Source organism: Ceratotherium simum, chromosome X (genome assembly GCF_057802395.1).
Source record: "Ceratotherium simum simum isolate JZ-2026a chromosome X, ASM5780239v1, whole genome shotgun sequence".
Taxonomy (NCBI): domain Eukaryota; kingdom Metazoa; phylum Chordata; class Mammalia; order Perissodactyla; family Rhinocerotidae; genus Ceratotherium; species Ceratotherium simum.
This window is the reverse complement of record NC_141940.1, coordinates 91,913,477-91,936,880: the sequence shown is the minus strand read 5'-3', so window position 1 is coordinate 91,936,880 and position 23,404 is coordinate 91,913,477.

Genomic DNA, 23,404 nt, shown 5'->3' with positions numbered 1-23,404 from the left:
CCTTCAAGACGGAGGAACTCATTTCCCCAGCTGCTGGGAGTTTGGGTTGTTGACAATTTACAGCTGAGTCCCTCTTTGGACATTGCCCTCTGCTAAAGAGAACCACTTCTCCTAAGGTCACCTCCCACTCCTAGGGTGGGGGTAGGGGATAAGCCCACATTCATCAACTGGTGAAGGTGAGTTTATAAAGGCCTGGCTCTCTTGCCTCAAGGTAAGACAACTCTGCAAGGCCCTCACCACTCCAGAGCCCAATCTAGGTCTTTGTAACTGAATTCCAGTTCAATTTCTCCTTCTGTCCAGTTCTGGTTCCATTATTCCTCCATAAGTGTTGGTCCTGAAGGCACACCCTAATGTAAGTCTCTGACTCAAAGTCTGTTTCCCAGGGAACCCGACCAGCAGTACCATCTCCACTCTTCAGAAGCCTCTCACACCCTCCAAAAGTCCTCTTTCAGTGCCCAGGGTATAATTTAAATTCACTATTTTGGGTAAGAGCTCTCAATATCTCTCTAATTTTCTTGTGCTTTTGTCCCTCAATATATCTTTGATTACATATTTTGGAGGTTAAAGATCCTTCTTCTCAATTGTGAAGAAAAAAAATGTTGAGGCATTTTGCTTTTATTCTGTGACCTGCTCACATTTGGTGAGCAGCTCCCTCCCTTGTACTTCTTCTTTTGTGCGTGACTGAATGAATCCTTTTTGTGCTCCTTATGCTTTCCACATGCCTTAACTCACTCTGGGCCCTGGCCCTCCTGGCATTCTTCATACTCCCCTCAATAGTGACTGATGGTGGACCTACAGGCCACCTGCTCAGGGCACCCACTTTATAATTCAGAGTGGAAGTCTATGCTTTGATACAGAAAAGTGCTGTCTTGGTTTTATCACTGCCTTCCTGTTAAATTCTGGCCCATATAAAAAAAGGTTTTTTTCCTCCATCCCCCAAATCCACTCTGACCAGCTCTGCTTTGGGTAGCAATTTTCCTACAACCAATGCCTTTGAAAACATTTTTTGTGCCACTTTGTTCAAACTATAGGAAGCCAGCCGAAGTAAGCAGTGTTAATGCATTTTGATGATTTCCAGCCAAACTTCTAATTGAGTTGATTTCTATGACATTTTAGAGCTGCCCACTCAACTTCAAATTTTAAAAAACTTACACTTGCACCTTTGTTTTTTGCTACCACCTAAACAAAACTCAGCACACATCACATTTGCGGGGTGGGGAATAAAAACAACCTTCTGAGAACAAGGGAATGGATCTGCTCCCTCCCATGAAGTCTCAAGTAAAACAGAAGAATGATGGCTGTTAGAATAATAGCCATATTCATGTTGTTATCAGACATAAAATTATCCAGACACATACAAGCACCATATTTCCATGCATATTAAGTTTAAGTTATTTCTAGTTAAAGGGGAAATCATTGGTACTGTCTGATTTTCAACAGATCTGCTCAACTTTTCCCACTCACTACTAAATTCCTGACACATATCAAACTCTGATTGAAAAGGCTTCCTAATGTGGTACATGTAAAATGAAGGGTATCTGCAGCAGGTTGAGGCCTTGGATCATTGAGATCAAGCACTGAGCCAAATTGAGCACACATGGTAATAAGCAAAAGAATGGGAGCAGCATTTGAGATCTTCAGTCAAAAAGTACTCAAAGAAATTTCCAAGATATGATTAGGGCTCTAGCTGCTCTATTACCAACCACGTGCAAAGGAAAATATAGAGCAGGGCAGAAGCATTATGCACTGGCTGCCAAAAGGAAGCAGACAGAATTAGCATGACGTCATGTCTTATCTAGTTACTGTGGATTTTTAATTAAAGATTTCCAAAATTAAGTGTAGATGAAGACCTTCTTTGCCCACAGGCGGGGTACCATCCCTGGTATCTGGTCCTGAATTCTGACTCCAAGACTTTTTGGCTGTGTGACTTTTGGCAAATTACTTAACCTCTTTGGTCTCAGTTTCTTCACCTGTATAAAGGGAATAATAATGATAACTAATTCTAAGATTGTTGTGATGATTATATGAGCTATAGCTTTGGAAGAGCTTAGCACAGTGCCTGGTTATAAAGTAAAAGTTCAATAAATTTTAGTTATGATTACAATTATTATTATTACAATAAACATTATTTTGATAACTTTTCAGATGTGGCCCCCCGATTGGAAATTCCTCATGATTAGTTAAGGATCAGCAGAGGGAGTCAGTTTACCCATGAGTGGGCATTGGGAGGACCAGGTTAGAGGAGCGGGGGATGCTTATAAAAGTGGGTAAGGGCCTGTGAGTTTTATGGGCCTATTGCTGTTTTTGTGGACCTGGACACTTTTTAATAACTTTTGGCTAAATTGTGGTGGTGAACATAGCTGGCTGCCAGCTCTCCTTGGCCCTCACCACTTTAATTAATATTGAGACAAAGGTCTGACTCTTAATGAGAACATTGCCTCATCAGACTGCACAGCCCTGCCCATAAGGCTGGGGCACTTTTTATTTCACGGAGTCCTTATTTTTGTCAAAAGTTTCCCAGCCTTGGGATATGGGGGCTGATGTACTCATTGCCTCCTTTCTTGAAGGAAAATGGAAGAAAGGAGAAACAGAACTTCAGCCTCCAAGTCTTTATAGCCTCAACCTGCAGGGATAGCGCCCCTCCCTCCCATGGGCATAAGAGACCTTCATCTACTTCAGATGCCTCAAACTCAGATGCCTACAGCAGCCCAGAAATAAGTGAAAGAGATCAGGAGATCTGTAGGGCTTGTGATGACATGAGAGCTTGGGTCTCTCCAGAGGGCAGCTCCAGCCGATTGTTGTCACCTAAGAACATGGGTACAGTGATGTTACATCCTCCAGTTTTTTAACAGAAGCTACAAATATGGCTTTTTATGTTGAATCTGCTAGTCTTTCAATGTTGAAAAATATTCAAGTTTTTAAAAACACCATGTGGGCCAAACAAAATATTTCTATTTGCCAGACATGGCCCAAAGATAGCCAGATTGGGACCCTCTTCTACATGGTACAATTGCAGGTTCCTGGGGAAATTCTTTCTGACCCCAAACATGTCTCCTACTTTATGCCACTCCACTGGAAGTCCTGCAGTCTTCCCCAGGTCTAAGTCCTCTCCTTCAAGATGCAAAGTCACCCTAGTAGGGAGTACATTGAGCACTCATCACTCACTAGCTGCTTGGATTATGCTAGTTTATTGCATCCATTTAGGGAATGGAGGGAAGGGGAAGTTGGAGAGGTGGGTGGGGATAGGGCAGTCCAGTGGAATGAACACCCAGAATTCTTTACTCTGATACTCACTAGATGTTGTAACCTCAAGGAAATCAGTTCTCTGGCATTCACTTTTCCTTATTTGTGAAAAGGGGCTAATAATTGCTACCTCATGGGATTGTGGTGGGAATCAAGTGGAATAAAACATACCAAATGTCTGGCCCAGAGCAGACTGTCCTTAAATAAAAGTTTAAGATGGAGGGAAGAAGGAAAGATGTTGTGGTGCTCACGGGCAGTTCTGAAGTGGGGAGTGGCCACACAGGACTTCTCAGAAGAGGGATAAAAAGGGTGGGAAGGCAGGAGGGAGCTGTGAGCAATCAGAGCATATCATTCTCTGGCCAACAGCCCAGCTAGTACAGAGAGGATAATGTACTAAGGGAGAAATAGGCACTATGATAATAACCCACAAATGCAGCCTGTTTTACTGACCTGCATTCTAATCTTACATAAGTCTAATTCATCCTTCCAATATTTTTGGCCACTATGGACTTATTTTTCTGGATACTATTTCTTTGACATTTTTGCTCATATCAATGTTCCATGCCTGCATTTCTTACTTCTATAACACATAAGTGAATTGTGAGCCAAATTTTTTGCTCTATGGAAAAAATAAAAAAACAAAATCTCTTATGTTTTATGCTGTGCAGAACTCAGGGGAGATTTTAGAGAAGAAACTTTGATCAGAATGAAAACAACTTGAGATATGTACGGCAGGGACCAGAGTGTAGACATGAGGAAGGAATTGAAGATAAACATAAAACTCCATCAATAAGACACAGAAAAATGACAAGGGAATTGAGTGGTATAGAATCACATGTCAGCAGCTTGACTTTGTAAAAATGTCCTAGTGCTATGACACAAATACAATAGAAAGGCAAGAGAAATCATGTACCATGTACCAAAAACACACTTCCAGATCCTAGCTTCTATCTCATGCCATTGCTTAGCTATTCCATCTACAAGGGCCTGCAGAGTTGCCTGTTTTGAGAGTTCATAAAGGAAGAGATCAGGTTTTATCCAGGAAGCAGATCACAGGAAGACATGTATCCCCTGCAGTTGAATATTGAAATTTCTAACACCCATACACACATGAATGTTAGTGCACATGCACATACATACTCATGCATATGGCCAAAGTGCTTTAGATTTGTGTTACTATATTTGACAAATCAAAGAAGTGGACAAATCTCCATACTCTGTGTGTTTTCTGTGGTTGGCCTCTTGTCTGAGGCAAAATATCAAGCAGGAGGTTAACCAGGGGTCCAGATGTGGTTTTTCGGAAAAACACATTCCTTAGCTTGGCTTCTGTATGTCTTAGTTGCCAAGATCCACTCTTCTGTGTTCAACTCAGCCTCACTTCACCACCCCCTCCCCTGCCTCATCTCAAATGGCCACCACAGTGGTTGGCTTTGGTATTGGAGCAGAAAGAAGGAAAAATCTTGAAAATATATATTCAGCTCCACAACAAGCTGGAAAAGATGTGTCAAATGCAATTCACTGCCATATGTCAACTTCTCTCCATATCTAAGTTATTTCTGCAGGGAATATTGTCTAAAGAACTCTCATCACTGCATTTGTACAAATGTGGCCACAATTCCTGGATTTGGATCTCTGTTAGAATAGGTATTATGTTCAGTTTGATTGTCTAGGATCTAGGAAAAAACTGGCCACACTAGCAAGGGACTACCTTAATTTTTATTAAACTCAAGCTTTGTTTTGTTGGGAAATTTCAATATACGAAAACAAATACAGGCTGGCCCTTTAAGAAACCTGAGTCAATCTGGGACAAGACTCGGGAATCTGCATTTTATAACAAGCTACCCAGGTGGTTCTGACACAGAGTTCCCTGACCTTACTTTGGGAACCACTGCTCTGTGTCACCTACGCCAGCAGTTCTCAAATTTTTGGAGCCCAGAATCTCTTTACATTCTCAAAAATTATTTAGGACCCCAGCGAGCTTTGGTTTATGTGGGTTGTATCTATTGATACTTACCATATTAAAAATTAAAACTGAGAAATTTTAAAAATATTTATTCATAAATCATTTGAAATAACCATAATAAACTTATTACAATTTAATATAAGTAAAATATTTCTAATGAAAAATAACTATTTTTTTCCAAAGCAAGAATATTAGTGAGAAGAGTGGCATTATTTTGCATTTTCAAATCTGTTTTCTGTCTGGCTTAATAGAAGACAGTTGGATTCTCATATCTGCTTTTGCATTCTAGCTGTTGCAATAAGTTATTTTGATATAAGTATATATATATGAAGAAAATCTAGCCCATATAGACGTGTAGTTGGAAAAGGGAAGGAGTATTTTAATAGCCATTTTAGATAATTGTGGATACTCTTCTTTGATACTACACCAAAATGCATCACATTGTAGTTCCTTAAAGGTTAGCTGCAACATGGAATCTGAGATCATATCAGTGAACTTTTTGTTTTCTGTTACAATAAAATTCATTAGTCTGTCTTGTACTCAGAATACATTTTTTGCTCATGCATGATTTTATAAAACTATGAACTGGTCATTTGGAAAATATTGCTTCACCAAGTTATGCAGATCTTCCAAATGCTGACACATCTTGTTATACAAAATTTTAAAAATCATATTTGTTAATATCAACACTAATCTCATCAGAAAATGTCTTTAAGTATTGGGAAGCTGGCAAGCTCATGGTGAGGGATATAAGCCTTGCAAAATTTTAATTTTCTCTCTAAAGCTGGAATTTTATTTTTGATAACAAATATTATCAGTTGTTTTCCTTGAAATAACAAACTCACTTCGTTCATTGTCAAGAAAATATCTGCCCAATACCCAAGTCCAAATAACCATTATTTGTCTGTCAGTTATTCATTCAAATAAAAATGGTCTTCCATGAAAAAAGCAGCTAGTTTGGCTCACAACTCAATCGCACAAGTACTTTTTCTTGAGATAACTATTGCATGTTAGTATACAGCAGAAGTGCTGTATGCATACTTCTCACTTTGTCATGCAGAATGTTAAGATAAAATTTAAAAAGAAAGTACAGGCTTAGTGTTTTCCTATAACTATATTAATACAAGCTCGTGTTTGAGAATCCTGAAGCCCTGGGCACTCCTGATAGCTCTAGTCAGATGATAGCTAGATGTCCACTGGGGATTAGGACTTCAACATATGAATTTGCAATGGTAGGGGGTAGGGAGACGCAATTCAACCCATAATAGAATCATTCTATGATTTGTGGTATATAGATACAATTTGGAAATTCACCTCAACAGAAACTCTCTGGATTATAAGTGGCCCACCCTACTTTTGAAGAAACTACCAAAATCCTGATAAACACTGCCAACAACAACAACAAAAACCACACACCAATAAAGAACATCTCCCCACAACAATGGCCAAATCGAGTAGAGACACAATTCAAATTTAGTGGGCCTAGGTTTGATCCATTGTTTTCTACAAAATTTGTATTTCATTGTGGATTTTGGAAATAAGCTAATGAATTTATTCAGGCTTTAAAAGATGTGGTAGATGTATAGGATGTGTATACGTATTATAATAGAAGTCAAAATCCTCTTTTTCTCTCTAGAAGGATAGTTATTTGCTCTATCTAATACTGTAATTGGGGATGCAATGGGGTATGACAAGGGAATGATATTATGACTGTGTTTGGCTAGAGATTCAAGAATATTGCCTCAACTCACCTGTTTCTCATCCTTTCAAGGACCTCAAAAGATAGAAACAAAAACATTTGCAAAGTGAGACCAAGTAAAACTTGATTACTAACTAGGATTTTGCTTCCAAACCCAAATGTGAAGGAAGCTCTGCTAACTTGGGCTGGATCCCATGGATGGCTCATTTACCCAAGCAAAGTTGGCTTTAATGGCCTAGAAGCAAAGCATCCTAAAGGCCCACTTTGCATCTCTTCCCTAAGTTCAAAAGTTACCACTTTACTAGGACAAAAGGCATCTGTACACCAATGTTCATAGCAGCATTATTGACAATAGCCAAAAGGTGGAAAAAACCCAAATGTACATCAACAGATGAATAGACAAACAAAATGTGGTATATACACACAATGGAATATTATGCAGCCTTAAAAGGGAATAAAATTCTGACACATGCTACAATATGGATGAACCTTGAAGACATCATGCTAAGTAAATAAACCAGACACAAAAAAACAAATACTGTATGATTCCACTTACATGAGGTATCTAGAGTAGTCAAATTCAGAGGCATGGAAATATTTTGTGGGGAGAATCCTTTCATTTAAATGCAAATATTCGGGGAAGATGTAAGCACATTATCTAATGAAGTCTAGATAGTGAATAAATTGACAGTTACATTTGGGCAGCACAACTATACATAAAACCACAATTGATTCTAAGTGTTGTTGTTGTTGCCTGTTGCTTTATTTTTAGTCTTCTCATTTAGGATCCAAAGCACTTTCTCTCCCTACTTCCTTCTGTTTCCATTTTTTTCTCCACTCTCCAATTTTTCTCCTTCTTTAATTCCCTTCTTCAATCATTTTCTACACATTTTGCTGCTATTTCTTTGGCCTTCTCACCTGCACTTGCTCCTGTCTACCTCAGTCTTCCCTTCCTCCTTTCCCCTCAGACTTAGAGTTGCAACCCCAGGTGGGTTTTGCGGAAAGCTAAAAGCTGACCTGCTTCATTCTCAACTCTGCCTTCTCTTGTAAAGCCTCTGATTACCCTATCTCCTTTGGCAGAGCGTTTTGATATAAGTGAATGGAAACAAAGCTTTAAAGCTCACTTTCAGGTCAACTCACAGGCACAGAACTTCATCACCAGAGTGTGATTTCAGAGTCACCAAGAGACATACATCTTGCCCCTTAAAATGCCATCTTCCATTGACTGTTAGAGAACAAAATTTGAGCTAATGCTTCATTCTTTTGGCTTAAATCAAAATTGCAACCTTCTGTGTATATGTATATATGTTTATGTGTGTGTCTGTATGTGTGTGTATACATGTACATGCCTATATTTCTTAGTTCTATTCTCTGAGAGTACCTAGAAACACTGACACTGCTAGTAACAATGGATATGTCTAGTGCCATGTCTTGTTTTGTAAATACTATTCTCCATTAAAATGAACCAGGGCTCCTTGGAGAAATGACTGATTCCAGGGCTGGGGCATAGAAAGCATAAGATGATCTTGAAATATCTTCTTCTGCCAGAAAATAAGGAAGTGCTCAAAGAATAGTGGGGACCTATCAAAAGGAACAGAACCCAGCTTGGAGGGGCTCCCGCTGGTGAAATCGTTGGTAATTTGAGATTTAAAATAAATAATTATAGGAATGGATTATAGCCCAATGAATATAATAATAACCCATGAGTCTACACTGATAAAAATAAATAGGGGAAAGAGGAAAGCTTTCCTTAGAGTAGAATGACAACTAATAAATGTAGAAGGCATAATGGAGTTAGAAAATCATCAACATATGCTAAATCTCATGAGTAGAAGTTGGATGAAGAACATATTTACATAGTCTCAAAGAATCTCCCCACATCACTTATTAATTACCATGGGAAAAATAGTAACCTTACAGTGGAGAATCCTAGAAGACACCCCTTTAACAAAGGGATCAAATTTAACATCACCAATATTGTGACAAACCAATGTTATGTGCTTCTTGATATGATACACTGAGAAAGCACTGAGCTAACATCTGTCAATCCTCACTTCTGTGGTGTTCCTATCAGAGGATCTAATCATGAGGAAACACCAGACAGATCCAAATTGAGGGACATTCTACAAAATAACTAGCTTGTACTCTACAAAAATGTTAAGGCCAAAAAAGACAAGGAAATGCAGACAAACTGTTCCAGTTTAAGGGAGATTAGGGTTACATGACAACCAAATGCAATGCATGATCCTGAATCAAATTCTGGATCAGGAAAAACAAAATAGCTATAAAAGACATTGAGACAATTGTGAGATTTAAATACGGAGTAAAAATTAGATAATCGCTTTGTATCGGTGTTCCATTTCCTGATTTTGATTGCTGTATTGTGGTTATATAACAGAATGTCTGTGTCCTTAGGAAATGTACACTGAAGTATTTGGTAAAGGGGCATGACGTCACCAACCTATTCTCAAATGTTTCAGGAAAAAAACCAAAACCAAACAAACTATATGTGTGTATGTGTGTATATATATATATATATGGAGAGAGAGTGAGGGTAAAAGAGAGAAAGAGGGAAAGAGAGAGGAAGAAAGAATGATAAAGCAATTGAGGCAAAATGTAAACAATTGGTGAATCAAAGTAAAGAGTATATTATTGCAACTTTTCTGTAAATTCGAAATCATCAAAAATAATCAAATACAAAAGTAAATTGTTATTTTTTGTGTGTGTGAGGAAGATCGGCCCTGAGCTAACATCTGCCAATCCTCCTCTTTTTTTGCTGAGGAAGACTGGCCCTGGGCTAACATCCGTGCCCATCTTCCTCTACTTTATATGGGACGCCGCCACAGCATGGCTTGCCAAGCGGTGCGTCAGTGCGCACCTGGGATCCAACCGGGGAACCCCAGGCTGCCGCAGTGGAGCATGCGCACTTAACCGCTTGCGCCACCGGGCCGGCCCCTAAATTGTTATTTTTTTTTTTTAAAAAGGCAAGCTTCTTTGTAAAGATACCATGGTGGACTTTATTAGTCATATATTCTTTAATGTGGGTGAGGTTATAAGTTCTGCAGCTAAGGAAGAATTCTGATAAGCTGAACAGGAAAGAGAAGGTTTGAGGGCACTGGTTGTCTAGGAGAAAGAAGAGAGGCCACTGAGGGAAAAAAAATGGAGCGAATACAGATAAGATGCTGGGGGTGGCCAGCTTCCCTTTGCTATTGCTTTGTTATTCCAGTCTTACTGGAATAACACCTTGATATTATTCCCTGCTCACCTCCTCCATCCTTGATACCCAAAGCAGATGGCATCCCTCAGAGAAAGAACATGTATCCATTCTACACGTGTTGTTTCGAGCTAGATGACTCCTATTTCTGCCCAGTGGTTATGTGTCGTTTTTGTTCCCCCATCCTTCTTGCTGACTTCAATAATTCTGCTTATGTGTAGATATCCTCCTATTTTACCTTGTTAACTCCAAGAAGGCAAAGGCATGACTACTGAAAATATTTACCCTAATAACTAGTAATAATATATAGATGGGGCCACTATGAAGTTTTCAATGATCTGGCCATCTTCTGATTATCATTACTTCTACTTTGATTTTGTTAATGTACAGAAATATTTCCTGAGAAAGCAGCAGTTTTATATTTGATTATCTTCTCTTCTATGAAACGGGAACTATAGTGAGGCAGTCTCAAAGGACTTAGAAATAAAATTGCCTTCTCAGAATCAAGTTCCTTCAATGAGAGAGGAGACCAAACTCATAGCCCCAGGACTCTCAAGGTAAGTCCTGGAGTTGGTACGCTGCAAGCAAGAAACTTCTCGAAAGTTTTATGCTTTATAGTAAATATTTATGCAAAATTTGCATTTCACTCTATATGCAATCTTTGTTTATATTAATACCAAAATGTTTATTTTTGCCTTAAATCTTCAAGAGAAATTGTCCTCCAGGAAGATGGGTGATAATTGTTCTTTGGTTGCTATGAGCCTTGGTTTTGTGTATCTTGGGTTGAGAAACATTCATGAGTAACAGAGATATTCATAGTCACCTTAAAGAATGGCTCTGAGAATTATAGGAGTTGCTATTAACTGGATTGTCTCTATTGACTGAACAATACAAATAGTTTATACTCATTGAACACTTTGTGTGTGCCAGGCACTCTTTTAAGGGCTTTATTTTCATTAACTCATTTAATTCTCATGACAATCCTATGTGGTAGGTTCTGTCATTATCCTTATTTTATAGATGAGGAAACTGAGACACAGAGAAGTTACTACCATAATGGTGGAGCTGGGCTACCAGCTCTAGAGCCTGCATTCTTAGCCACAACGCCACTGTACCTCTGTTCAATGCCTTGGATCATAAGTGCAGCCTGAGGATTGAAACTCATCATTGGCAGCCCAGAAACCTGACTCAACAGCCCACCATGAGTGGATCTGTCCCTCCAGGGCAGCTTCTCATCAACTCAGTGTATCCAAGAAGGCGATTTATTAATGTGCTTTTGGAAATAAGAATCACAGGGATGGAGATTATTGAGCCTCCCTGACCAGCATATTCTCTTCCTGTAGGCAGCCCTCCACATGAGGCCAAACCACAGCCAAAGGAAAATACAGACTCCAAACAAAGCGAGTTGATGAGTCCCGGATTGCATGGTGTTGAGCCAAGATGGTCTGATAGTCATGCACCCCTCAGACTAAAGAAATCTGCTCCAGCAAAGAAATTGCTCAAGTCCCTTTATCACGTTGTGTCTCTTATGAAGAAGGATGCTAGAAATGCTGACACAAGTTATTTCCTGGTAATACAAAGACTGATTTTGAGAACACCAGAACTCACTTGATGCAGTTCACCCAGAGTTGGCATCTATAATGAGTACCTGTGCCCTTTAATCCACATTCCATTCACTTTGACTATTGCCTTCTGCTGAGATGCTAAGTAAAATGTTATAGCATTCAAAATTCAGTTGCATTTCTATGTATGAAGCCTTTCATCAGCCCTGAACAAGTTAAGCCTTTGCTTGTTCCCAAGTCTTAGTTTATGCTATTCCTTCTCTCTAGATTGCTATTCACATCATCTTCTTATCAAAATCTTCTCCATCCTTTTATGTTCAGTTCTTATGTCACTATTCTGATGTACATGATTTCCCACTCCTACTTGACTCCCCCCCACACACAGAAGAAAATTATAGTTACTATAATTTTATTCTGTCTTATACTGTATTTTCTTATTTGCATTCCTATCCCAGCTCTTACCACTCCATCCTAGGACTCCCAAGCTGGTCTGTCTTGGCCTTGAATGTAGAGTCTGGACAGAAACAAATTTGTAGTGTAGGTTTGACATGATTAAACTCTTGTTATATGATTGTATCACAAACTTACATTTCTGGCCTAGGTCTCAAAAACCCATTGATAACAATAAGCAGAATCTAATACATATTTATTAAGTGCCTACTACTTGCCAGAACACAGGGCTCTATATTGGAGGGATAGTGATAAGTAAGATGGTCAAGGTCCCTGACCTCATGGAACTTACAATCTAGCAGGAAATACACATAAGGAAACAACCAGTCACACCAGCTGAGGAGCAGCATGTATGTTGGGAGAATTCACGATAGAGTCCCAACCTAGTGTGTACTTGCAGAGAGGTAGTGAGTGGGATATCCACAAACAGTAGGTGTCAGATAGGCAAAGAGACTGAGAAGAAGAGTTCCAGGGAGAGGGATCAGCATGTGAGAAAGCATGGAGGTGCGATAGGGAATGGCACACTGCAGGAAGTGAAGTTGCTTAGGGAAATAGAGTGCGGAGGCAGGGATGGCTGAAAGATGCGGCTGAGAGATAGGCAGAACTCTACCTGCAGATGACGGTGTTTGCAGCCATTTTATGGCATTTGCACTTTGCCCTAAACACAGTGGGAAGGCATTAATAGTCTGTGTTCTATTCTTAGAAAAATCACTCTGGCTGCCACATGGTGAAGAGCTTGAAGAGGAACAAGGACTAGCACGGGAGTATGTGAGACCTTGGACAGCTTACATATCCTTTCTGTGTTAGTTTCTTCACCTGTGAAATGTGGAAAATAATAGTCCCTTCCTCATAGGGCTGTGACAAGGGTTAAATAGTCTAATATATGTAAAATGTCCTAGGCATTACCTGGCCACATATTGGCCTTTCATTAAGCATTAGCTATAATTATTAAAGCATTTATTCTTGTACTTTCAGAAAAGAACAGATATCTACATATAAGAGTGCACATGATATTTTATGTTGCAGATTTCAGTTTTTTTTTTAATTTGTATTGTTAAATACTTAGTTGTTACCCTTTTGCTACAAACCAAGATAATTTTAGGACATGAATTATATGGTATAATTCTGTAAGCATAGTTTTAACAATATTTCCGGGAGAGTCAACTTCTATTAAAAGTAGAAATGAGGTCAGTGTGAGGGGCAATCATTTCAGACTGACAGATTCTTAGCTTCTGTGATGTGTCTGGACTATGCTAAGCACTGTGGGTATAGTGAGGTGAGAGGGTCTCTCCCTGCCTTTCAACATCACAAATTTAGAGCCCGTCAGACCAAGGGACTGAGCCACTTGTCTTGAACTGGTTGGGCAGCACAAAACGTCAGATAAATTCCCAGTGCTTCAGTGCCACGGAGGCAAATCAGCAGTCCCAAAGTGGGGGCTGAATGGGGCTCAACAAAGGATACTTAATCCCTAGCTAACAATATGGCAACTAGAACCAAGAGTCAACATTTTCCTTCTCAAATTGGAAAAACAACCCTGTGAGTTTGTTTTGCCTTTACAACTCTATATCTAATCCTCTGAAGTCTTATTTATTTATCATTTACTTGCAAATAAAAAAGACTAAGTTGGGATTCTTTGCTCTAACTTTGTCAGTAGTTTTCACAATGCACTAAACTGGAAGAAAGCCTCTGTTTGGCCTGAATGGTTTTGACTTACCCCTTCCACTAACGCCAATGTTATCTTCTCCCATCTATCTCATAAAACAAGGCAGACCTAGGTATGCAAAAAAAATATATTTAGGCACCTTGGTTTCTATAAAGTATTTTCACATAGAACATATACCCAAACAGTTCCCTCTTTTGTTTTTGCCTACAATAGTAGTTGATTGATTTTTTAAAAACTTTTTATTGTAAAATAAAACATAGATACAAAAAATCCCACCACACAATGGGGTTGTGCCCTTATAACCATCACCTAGGCCAAGAAAGAAAACTTTTCCAGCCACCCTAGAAGCTTCTCAATTCCCTGCCCCCAATCCCAACCCCTCTCCCCTCTGAAAATAACCACTATCCTGACTTGCTCTTCTTTATAGTTGTGTCACCCTAGGGTGCATTTCTTTGTACTATAATCTTGCCCATTTAAAAAAATTGAAGTCTCTTAATCAACAGTTTCCTTCTTTTCTTTTACTTATTATTTGTCTGTTGAGGAACTGGGAGCATTTCACCTGTAGAATTTCCCACAGTTTGGATTTTGTTGATTACATATGCAATTGTAGTACAGTTCAGGATATTCCTCTGTCCTCAGTATTTTCTGCAAATTGGCAGCTGGATCCAGAGGCTTGATCAGAATCATGTTCAATCTCTTTGGCAAGACTATATAATAGATGGTGTTCTGTTCTTTCATTGGGAAGGTTAAATAACATCTGATGGTCTCTCTTTTTATGATATTAGCAACTGTTGATGTTCATTGCCTGGATCCACTAATTCACTGGGAGGCTGTAAAATGGTGATATTCTAATTCTATTATTTCTTATTTTCATTAGTTAAATATTTTTCATTGAAGTATAGTTGACATACAATATTATGTTAGTTTCATGTGTACAACATAGTGATTCGACATTTATATGCATTAAAAAATGATCACCACGGCAAGTCTAGTAACCATACAAAGTTATTACAATGTTATTGACTATATTCCCTATGCTGTATATTACATTCCCATGACTTATTTATTTTATAACTGGAAGTTTATACCTCTTAATCTCGTTTACCTATTTGGCCCAAGCCCCCATCCCCCTCCTCTAGCAACCAGTTTGTTCTTTGTATCTATTAGTCTATTTTTCTGTTTTGTTTTTGTTTGTTTGTTTGTTTTGTTTTTTGGGTTCCACATATAAGTGAAATCATATGGTATTTGTTTTTCTCTGTCTGACATTTCACTTAGCATAATTCCCTCTAAGTCCATTCATGTTGTCACAAATGGCAAGATTTCATTCTTTTTTGTGGCTAATATTCCATTATATATATATATACACCACAACTTTATCCATTCATCTATTGATGGACACTTAGGTTGCTTCCATATCTTGGCTGTTGTAAATAATGCTGCAATGAACATAGGGGTGCACATATCTTTTTGAATTAGTGTTTTTGTTTTCTTTCTCTGTTTCCACCCAGAAGTAGAATTGCTGGATCGTATGGTAGTTCTATTTTTAATTTTTTGAGGAAGCTCCATACTTTTTTCCACAGTGGCTGCACCAATTTACATTCTCATCAACAGTGTACAAGGGTTCCCTTTTCTCCACATCCTTGCCAACACTTGTTATTTGATGTCTTTTTGATGATAGTCATTCTGACAGGTGGGAGGTGATATCACATTGTGGTTTTGATTTACATTGCCCTGATGATTAGTAATGTTGAGCATCTTTTCATGTGTCTGTTGACCATCTGTATGTCTTCTTTGGAAACATGTCTATTCAGGTCCTCTGCCCATTTTTTAATTGGAGTTTTTGTTTTTTTGATATTGAGTTTTATGAGTTCTTTATATATTTTGGATATTAACCCCTTATCAGATATATCATTTGCAAATATCTTCTCTCATTCAGTAGGTTGCCTTTTCATTTTGTTGATGATTTCCTTCACTGTGCAAAAGCTTTTTAGTTTGATGTAGTCTCATTTCTTTACTTTTGCTTTTGTTGCCCTTGCCTGAGGAGACAAATCCAAAAACATATTGCCAAGACAAATGTCAAAGAGTTTAGTGCCTGTTTTCTTCTAGGATTTTTATGGTTTCAGGTCTTACATTTAAGTCTTTAATTCATTTTGAGTTTATTTTTGTATATGGTGTAAGAAAGTGGTCCAGTTTCATTCTTTTTTATGTAGCTGCTCAGTTTTCCCAACACCATTTATTGAAGAGGCTGTCTTTTCCCCACTGTATATTCTTGCCTCCTTTGCTGTAGATTAATTGACCATATAAGCATAGGTTTATTTGTGGGCTCTCCATTCTGTCTCATTGATCTATGCATCTGTTTTTGTGTCAGTACCATACTGTTTTGATCATTATAGCATTGCAGTATAGTTTGAAATCAGGGAGCATGATACCTCTAGCCTTGTTCTTCTTTCTCAAGATTGCTTTGGCTATTTGGGATCTTTTGTGGTTCCACACAAATTTTAGGATTATTTGTTCTAGTTCTGTGAAAAATGCCATTGATATTTTGATAAGGATTGCACGGAATCTGTAGATTGCTTTGGGTAGTATGGACATTTTAACAGTGTTAATTCTTCCAATCCATGAGCACAATATACCTTTCCATTAATTTGTGTCATCTTTAATTTCTTTCATCAATGTCATAGTTTTCAGAGTACAGGTATTTCACCTCCTTGGTTAAATTTATTCCTAGGTATTTTATTCTTTTTGATGCAATTGTAAATGGAATTGTTTTCTTAATTTCTCTTTCTGATAGATCATTATTAGTGTATAGAAGCACAACAGATTTATGTATATTAATTTTGTATTTTGCAACTTTATTGAATTCTAATTTTGTAATTTGAATTTCTAATATTGTAATTTATTAGTTCTAATAGTTTTTTGGTGGAGTCTTCAGGGCTTTCTACATATAATATCATGTCATCTGAAAACAGTGACAGTTTTACTTCCTTTCCAATTTGGATGATTTTTATTTCTTTTTCTTACCTGACTGCTGTGGCTAGGACTTCCAATACTATGTTGAATAAAAGTGGCCAGAGTTGGTGTCCTTGTCTTATTCCTAATTGTAGAGGAAATGCTGTCAGCTTTTCACCATTGAGTATGATGTTAGCTGTGGGTTTGTCACATATGTCCTTTATTATGTTGAGGTATGTTCCCTTTATATCCACTTTGTTGAGAGTTTTTATGATAAATGGATGTTGAATTTTGTCAAAAGCTTTTTCTGTATCTATTGTGACGACCATATGATTTTTATTCTTTGTTTTGTTAACATGGCATATCACATTGATTGATTTGTCAATATTGAACCATCCTTGCATCCCTGGGATAAATCCCATTTGATCATGGTGTATGATCCTTTTAATGTATTGTTGAATTTGGCTTGCTAATATTTTGTTGAGGATTTTTGCATCTATGTTCATCAGGGATATTTGCCTGTAATTTCCTCTTTTGTGACGTCCTTGTCTGGTTTTGGTATTAGGGTAATGTTGATCTTGTAGGATGAGTTTGGAAGCATTCCTTCCTCTTCATTTTTTTTTAATAGTTTGAGAAGGATAGATATTAACTCTTCTTTAAATGTTTGGTAGAATTCATCTGTGAAGCTGTCTAGTCCTGGACATCTGTTTGCTGGGAGTTTTTTGATTATTGATTCAATTTCATTCCTAGTAATCAATCTGTTCAGATTTTCTATTTCTTCTTGATTCAGTCTTGGAAGAATGTAAGTTTCTAGGAATTTATCCATTTCTTCTAGGTTGTCCAATTTGTTGGTATATAATTGTTTAGTAATCTCTTATGATCCTTTGTGTTTCTGATTTTATTTATTTGAGTCCTCTCTTTTTCCTGATGAGTCTAGCTAAAGGTTTATCAATTTTGTTTATCTTTTTAAAGAACCAGCTCTTAGTTTCATTGATCTTTCGATTGTCTTTTTAGTCTCTATTTCATTTGTTTCTGCTCTGATCTTTATTATTTCCTTCCTTCTACTAACTTTGGGTTTTTGCTTGTTCTTTTTTTGTAGTTCCTTCAGGAATAAGGGTGGATTGTTTATTTGAGATTTTTCTTGTTTCCTGATGTAGGCCTGTATCACTATAAACTTCCTTCTTAGAACTACTTTTGCTGTGTCCCATAGATTTTGGAATGTTATGTTTCCATTTTCATTTGTCTCAACCTATTTTTTTATTTCCTCTTTGATTTCTTCAATGACTATTAGTTATTTAGTAGCATGTTGTTTAGACTCTATATGATTATGTTTTTTTCAGTTTTCTTTTTGTAGTTGATTTCTAGTCCTATATCCTTGCGGGTGGAAAAGATGCTTGATATAATTTCAATCTTCTTAAATTTATTGAGACTTGCTTTGTGGCCTAACATGTGATCTATCCTGGAGAATGTTTCATGTGCACTTGAAAAGAATGTGCATTCTGCTATTTTTGGACAGAAAGTTTGGTATATATTTATTAAGTCCATCTGGTCTAAGGTGTCGTTTAAGGCCAATGTTTCCTTATTGATTTTCTGTCTGGATGATCTATCCATTGATGTAAGTTGGGAGTTAAAGTCTCCTACTATTATTGTATTACTGTTAATTTCTCCCTTTATGTCTGTTAATATTTGCTTTATGTATTTAGGTGTTCCTACATTGGGTGCATATATATTTACAAGTGTTGTATCCTCTTGTTGGGTTGATCCTTTTATCGTTATGTAATGCCCTTCTTTGTCTCTTGTTACAGTCTTTGTTTTAAAGTCTATTTTGTCTGATATAAGTATTACTACCCCAGCTTTCTTTTCATTTACATTTGCAGGGAATATCTTTTTCCATTCCCTCACTTTCAGTTTGTGTGTCTTTTGATCTGAAGTGAGTCTTTTGTAGGCATCATATATATGGGAGCATATATGGATCTTTTTTTTTTATTCATTCAGCCACCCTCTGTCTTTTGATTAGAGCATTTAGTCCATTTACATTTAAAGTAATTACTGATAAGTATGGACTTATTGCCATTTGGTTAATTGTTTCCTGGTTGTTTTTGTAGTTCTTCTCTGTTTCTTTCTTCTTCTCTTGCTTTCTTCCCTTGTGATTTGATGACTTTCTTTAGTGTTATGTTTGTATTCCTTTGTTTATCTATTATTGGTTTTTGGTTTGTGGTTACCATGAGGTTCTTATATAACAACCTAGGTATATAGCAGTCTATTTTAAGTTGATGGTCACTTAAGTTTGAGTGTGTTCTTAAAGCACTACATTTTTACTCCCCCTCCCCCACATTTTATGTTTTTTATGTCATACTTTACATCTTTTTATTTTGTGTATCCCTTAACTGTTTATTGTAGCTATAGGTGATTTTACTACCTTTGTCTTTTAACCTTCATACTAGCTATATAGGTGGTTGATCCACTACCTTTACTATATGTTTGCCTTTACCAGTGAGATTTTTTTCTCTCATAATTTCATATTTCTAGTTATGGCCTTTTCTTTTCCATTTAAAGTAGTCCCTTTAACATTTCTTGTAAGGTTGGTTTAGTGGTGATGAACAACTTTAGTTTTTGTTTGTCTGGGAAACTCTTTATCTCTCCTTCAATTCTGAGTGATAACCTTACCAGTAGAGTATGCTTGGTTGTAAGCTTTTTCCTTTCAGCACCTTGAATATGTTGTGCCATTCCCTTCTGGACTGTAAAGTTTCTGCTGAAAAATCAGCTGATAGTCTCATGGGGGTTCCCTTGTATGTAACTAGTCGTTTTCTCTCTTGTTGCTTTTAAGATTCTCTCTTTATCTTTAACTTTTGACATTTTAATTGTAAGGTATCTTGGTGTGGGTCTCTTTGGGTTCATCTTGTTTGGGACTCTGTGCTTCCTGAACTTGGATGTCAGTTTTCTTCACCAGGTTAGGGAAGTTTTTAGCCATTATTTCTTCAAATAGGTTTTCTGTCCATTTCTCTCTCTCTTGTCCTTCTGGGACTCCTATAATGCAAGTATAAGTACACTTGATATTGTCCCAGAGGTACCTTAAACTATCCTCAGTTTTTAAAATTCTTTTTTCTTTTTGCTGTTCTGATTCAGTGCTTTCTACTACCCTGTCTTCCAGATCGCTGATCTGTTCTTCTGCATCACCTAATCTGCTGTTGATTTCCTCTAATGTATTTTTCATTTCAATTATTGTATCCTTCAGCTTTGATTGGTTCTTTTTTATAATGTCTACCTCTTTGTTGACGTTCTCACTGTGTTCCTCCATTCTCCTTCTGAGTTTGGTTAGCATCTTTACGACTATTACTTTTAATTCTTTATCTAGTAGATTGCTTATCTCTGTTTCATTTAGTTCTTTTTCTGAGGTTTTGTCTTGTTCTTTCTTGTGGAACATATTCTGTTGTCTCCTTCTTTTGCCTAACTCTCTGTGTTTATTTCTATGTATTAGGTAGATTAGCTATGTCTCCTGGTTTTGAAAGAATGGCCTTATGTGGAAGGTGTCCTGTGGGGCTCAGTATCTTGGTTCCCTCTGGTCACCTGAGCCAGGTGCTCCAGGGGTGTCCTCTGTGTGGGCTGTGTGCACCCTCCTGTTGTGGCTGGCCCACAGTTGCTATGGCCATGTTGGTGGGCAGGTTAGGCTTCTGGTGCAGTTTGCTATAAGGCTTGACCATGACTGTTGCAGGCGTTCTGGTGTGCATGGCCTGCCCCCTGAGGCAGGAGCCACTTGGTGGGGGGACTCCGATTCTGGCCAAGGATGCCTGCTGGCTGTGGCAGGGGCCACTTTGGAGGGGCTCTGGAGCCAGCCAAGGCCACCCATTGGGTGCAGCAGGGTGGTAGGCTACTTTATAGGATCTCTGGAGCCAGCCAAAGCCACCTGCCAGGCATGGCAGTGTGGAGGGCCACTTGGAAGGGGCTCCAGAGCCAGCCAAAGCTGCCCACCAGGTGTGGTGGGGCAGGGGCCACTTTATAGGAGTGCCAGCTGGGGTGAGTCACAAGAGAACACCAGGGCAGGGCAAGCAGTGCTAGTAAGGGAGATGGGGAGAGTCAGAAATGGCGCCTGCCAGCACCAGGTCAATTAGGCAGAAGGTGAGCAAAAAAAATGGCACCCACCAGCACCTCCATCCCCAGAGAAAGTTCCAACAGATCCTTGCCCCTCCAGCACATGCCCTAAAATTAGTCAATGAATCTCCTTCACATATGACCCAGGCCCTTTTCAACTGCTGCCTCTGTGCTAGGACTCAGAGCAAGTGAATTTTTGTGCATGCCCTTTAAGAGCAGTCTTGGTCTCCTACAGCATTCTGGCTCTCCCAGATATAAGCCCTACCGGTTTTCAAAGCCAGACATTATGGGGGCTCATCTTCCTGATGCAGATCCCCTGGGCTGGGGAGCTTGATGTGGGGTTGAGACCCCTCACTCCTCAGGAAGGACCTCTGTAGCTATGATATCACTCACACCTATGGGTCACCATGCCAGGAGTGTGGCTCCTGACCAGACCACATCGCATCTCTACCCCTCCTACCCATCTTGATGTAGTTTTTTCTTTAAATGCTTAGTTGTAGAAAATCTCATCTGCTAGACTTCAGGTTGTTCTCAGTGATGGTTGTTCTATGTGTAGTTGTAGTTTTGGTGTGTCCATAGGAGGAGCCAAGTCCAGGATCATCCTACACCACCACCTTGATCCCAAGTCCCCTAGTTTAAATACTTTTATAAAGAGACATTACCTCTCATTTATAATTGCTACTCAGTGAGAGAGTTCATGTAGGAAAAGCAGGATAAGTGCTTGATTGTTTTCCCTTTATTATTCTCTAATGGTGACCAATTTCTTTTTAAAAATATTAAGAGTTCATAGATTTAAATATATTTGATGGATTTCAATTGTAATTATTACCCTTTTTGAAGCTCACATTGTCCAGTCTTTGGTCAATGGGGGCCTCTTTCAAGTTGGCTCCTGAGCCTTTTTGAATATCTCTAGTTTGTTTAACCTGGATTCTCTTTTTCTCTCATGATCCTGGTTTGGGGTTATCTACCAAACTCTTCTATATATTACATTGGTTTGTGTTAAGGCCTTTATTGCTAACTTAAGCACCTTTCTTCTTTTATTTAATGTGATGGTTCTCAAAGTGTGTTGTACAGACCAGCACCATCAGCATCACCTGGGAACTTGTAGGAAATGCAAATTTTCAGATCCCACCACAGGCTACTGAATCAGATACTCTGGGAGAGAGACTTAGGAATATATGTTTAAAAAGCCCTCCAGGTTATTCTGACAAACCCTAAAATTTGAGAACCATGGCTTAATAAACAAACTTTGTAGAGTCCTTCTTAAATATATTGCTATAGCGCTAGTCACTGCAAAGATCTGTTAATGTTGGAATAAAGATTGGTTTTCCTTCCTTATATTCTGTCAAATCCCTATTGAGGTTGACAATTGCTCTAAGAATGGCATCTCTGGTTCTTTTAATGGGGCTGCAGCTTTTGTTTTATTTGACCTGAGGGCTGGGAGATCTGCTCTTTTCTGCTAAGGTTAGCATGATAATGTCCTACTTTTTAGTTTCCAGGCAGGGTCAGTGGGGTTCAATGAGCATTTATTGTGTGTCTGCTGAGAGCCAGACTTGCTAAAGGAAAGGGACCCAACATAGACTAAGACACAGCTCCTGCCCTTGATGAGTTAGAGGAAAGGTGTCTGTGAACCTGGCGTAAGCATGCTCAAGAAAACAATTTCCACTGAGGTAGGAGCTTGGATATGGCTCACTTCAGTCAATGTGGCCAAAGATTGCACTTGGCCTTCCCAGAGTCTCTTGATAGGGCTTTATCCATCTTGGCCAAGAGCTTATGCACCCCTGATGCTGACCTGGCCCTCAACTTTATGACCCAATTTGCTAACCTACAATTAGAGAGAAGCAAGACAAGAGATTTAGATCAGATTCTTATGACTGGACCTAAATTCCAATGAACCCAACTTTTAGCCCGGGGTGGAGGAAAGTGATCCATCCATAACATTTGTGGGATTTTGGACAAAAGGACCAATGAGGCCCTAAGCCTGTGGCCAGTCCCTCTCTTCTCAACTCACAGTAGTTATGCACTGTGAGGGACCATGCACACACCTATGTGGATGCAAGACATTCCAGATTCCATGTCCTACCTCCATCCATAGAACTACTCTCTGGGGCAAACACCCCTTGGGTACATCTGCCCTTGGGAAGACAGACCATGGGAAGATGACTACACAGGTTCTGGAAGCCAGCTTGAGGCCATCTGGTCAGGGAATCTCAGGGTCCCAGCCACCCGAGCATGGTCTAGAAGAAGGATCACAGCCTCTGGATGGGCACATTGCCTTGGATTCATGGATTCCTCATCACACAGGAAGAGGCTAAGCTAGAGAAAGGCCAAAGCAGGGCCTTCTAAGGAGCAGGGTACAAGTTTCATATGTCTAAGGCTGGTACTGGAAGAAGGTAATGGAGGCAAAGTGTGCTCATCACTGCTTGGCTCACTGAAGGAACATGTACTCTCAGAGCCTTTTGGGTCAGCTGCTGGTCCTGATCCTAGCCATTTTGCCTGATGAAGATTGTCATTGAAAATACCAGCAAAGATACTAGCTCTAATTCAATAGTTGGACTTCAGAAAAAAAGAG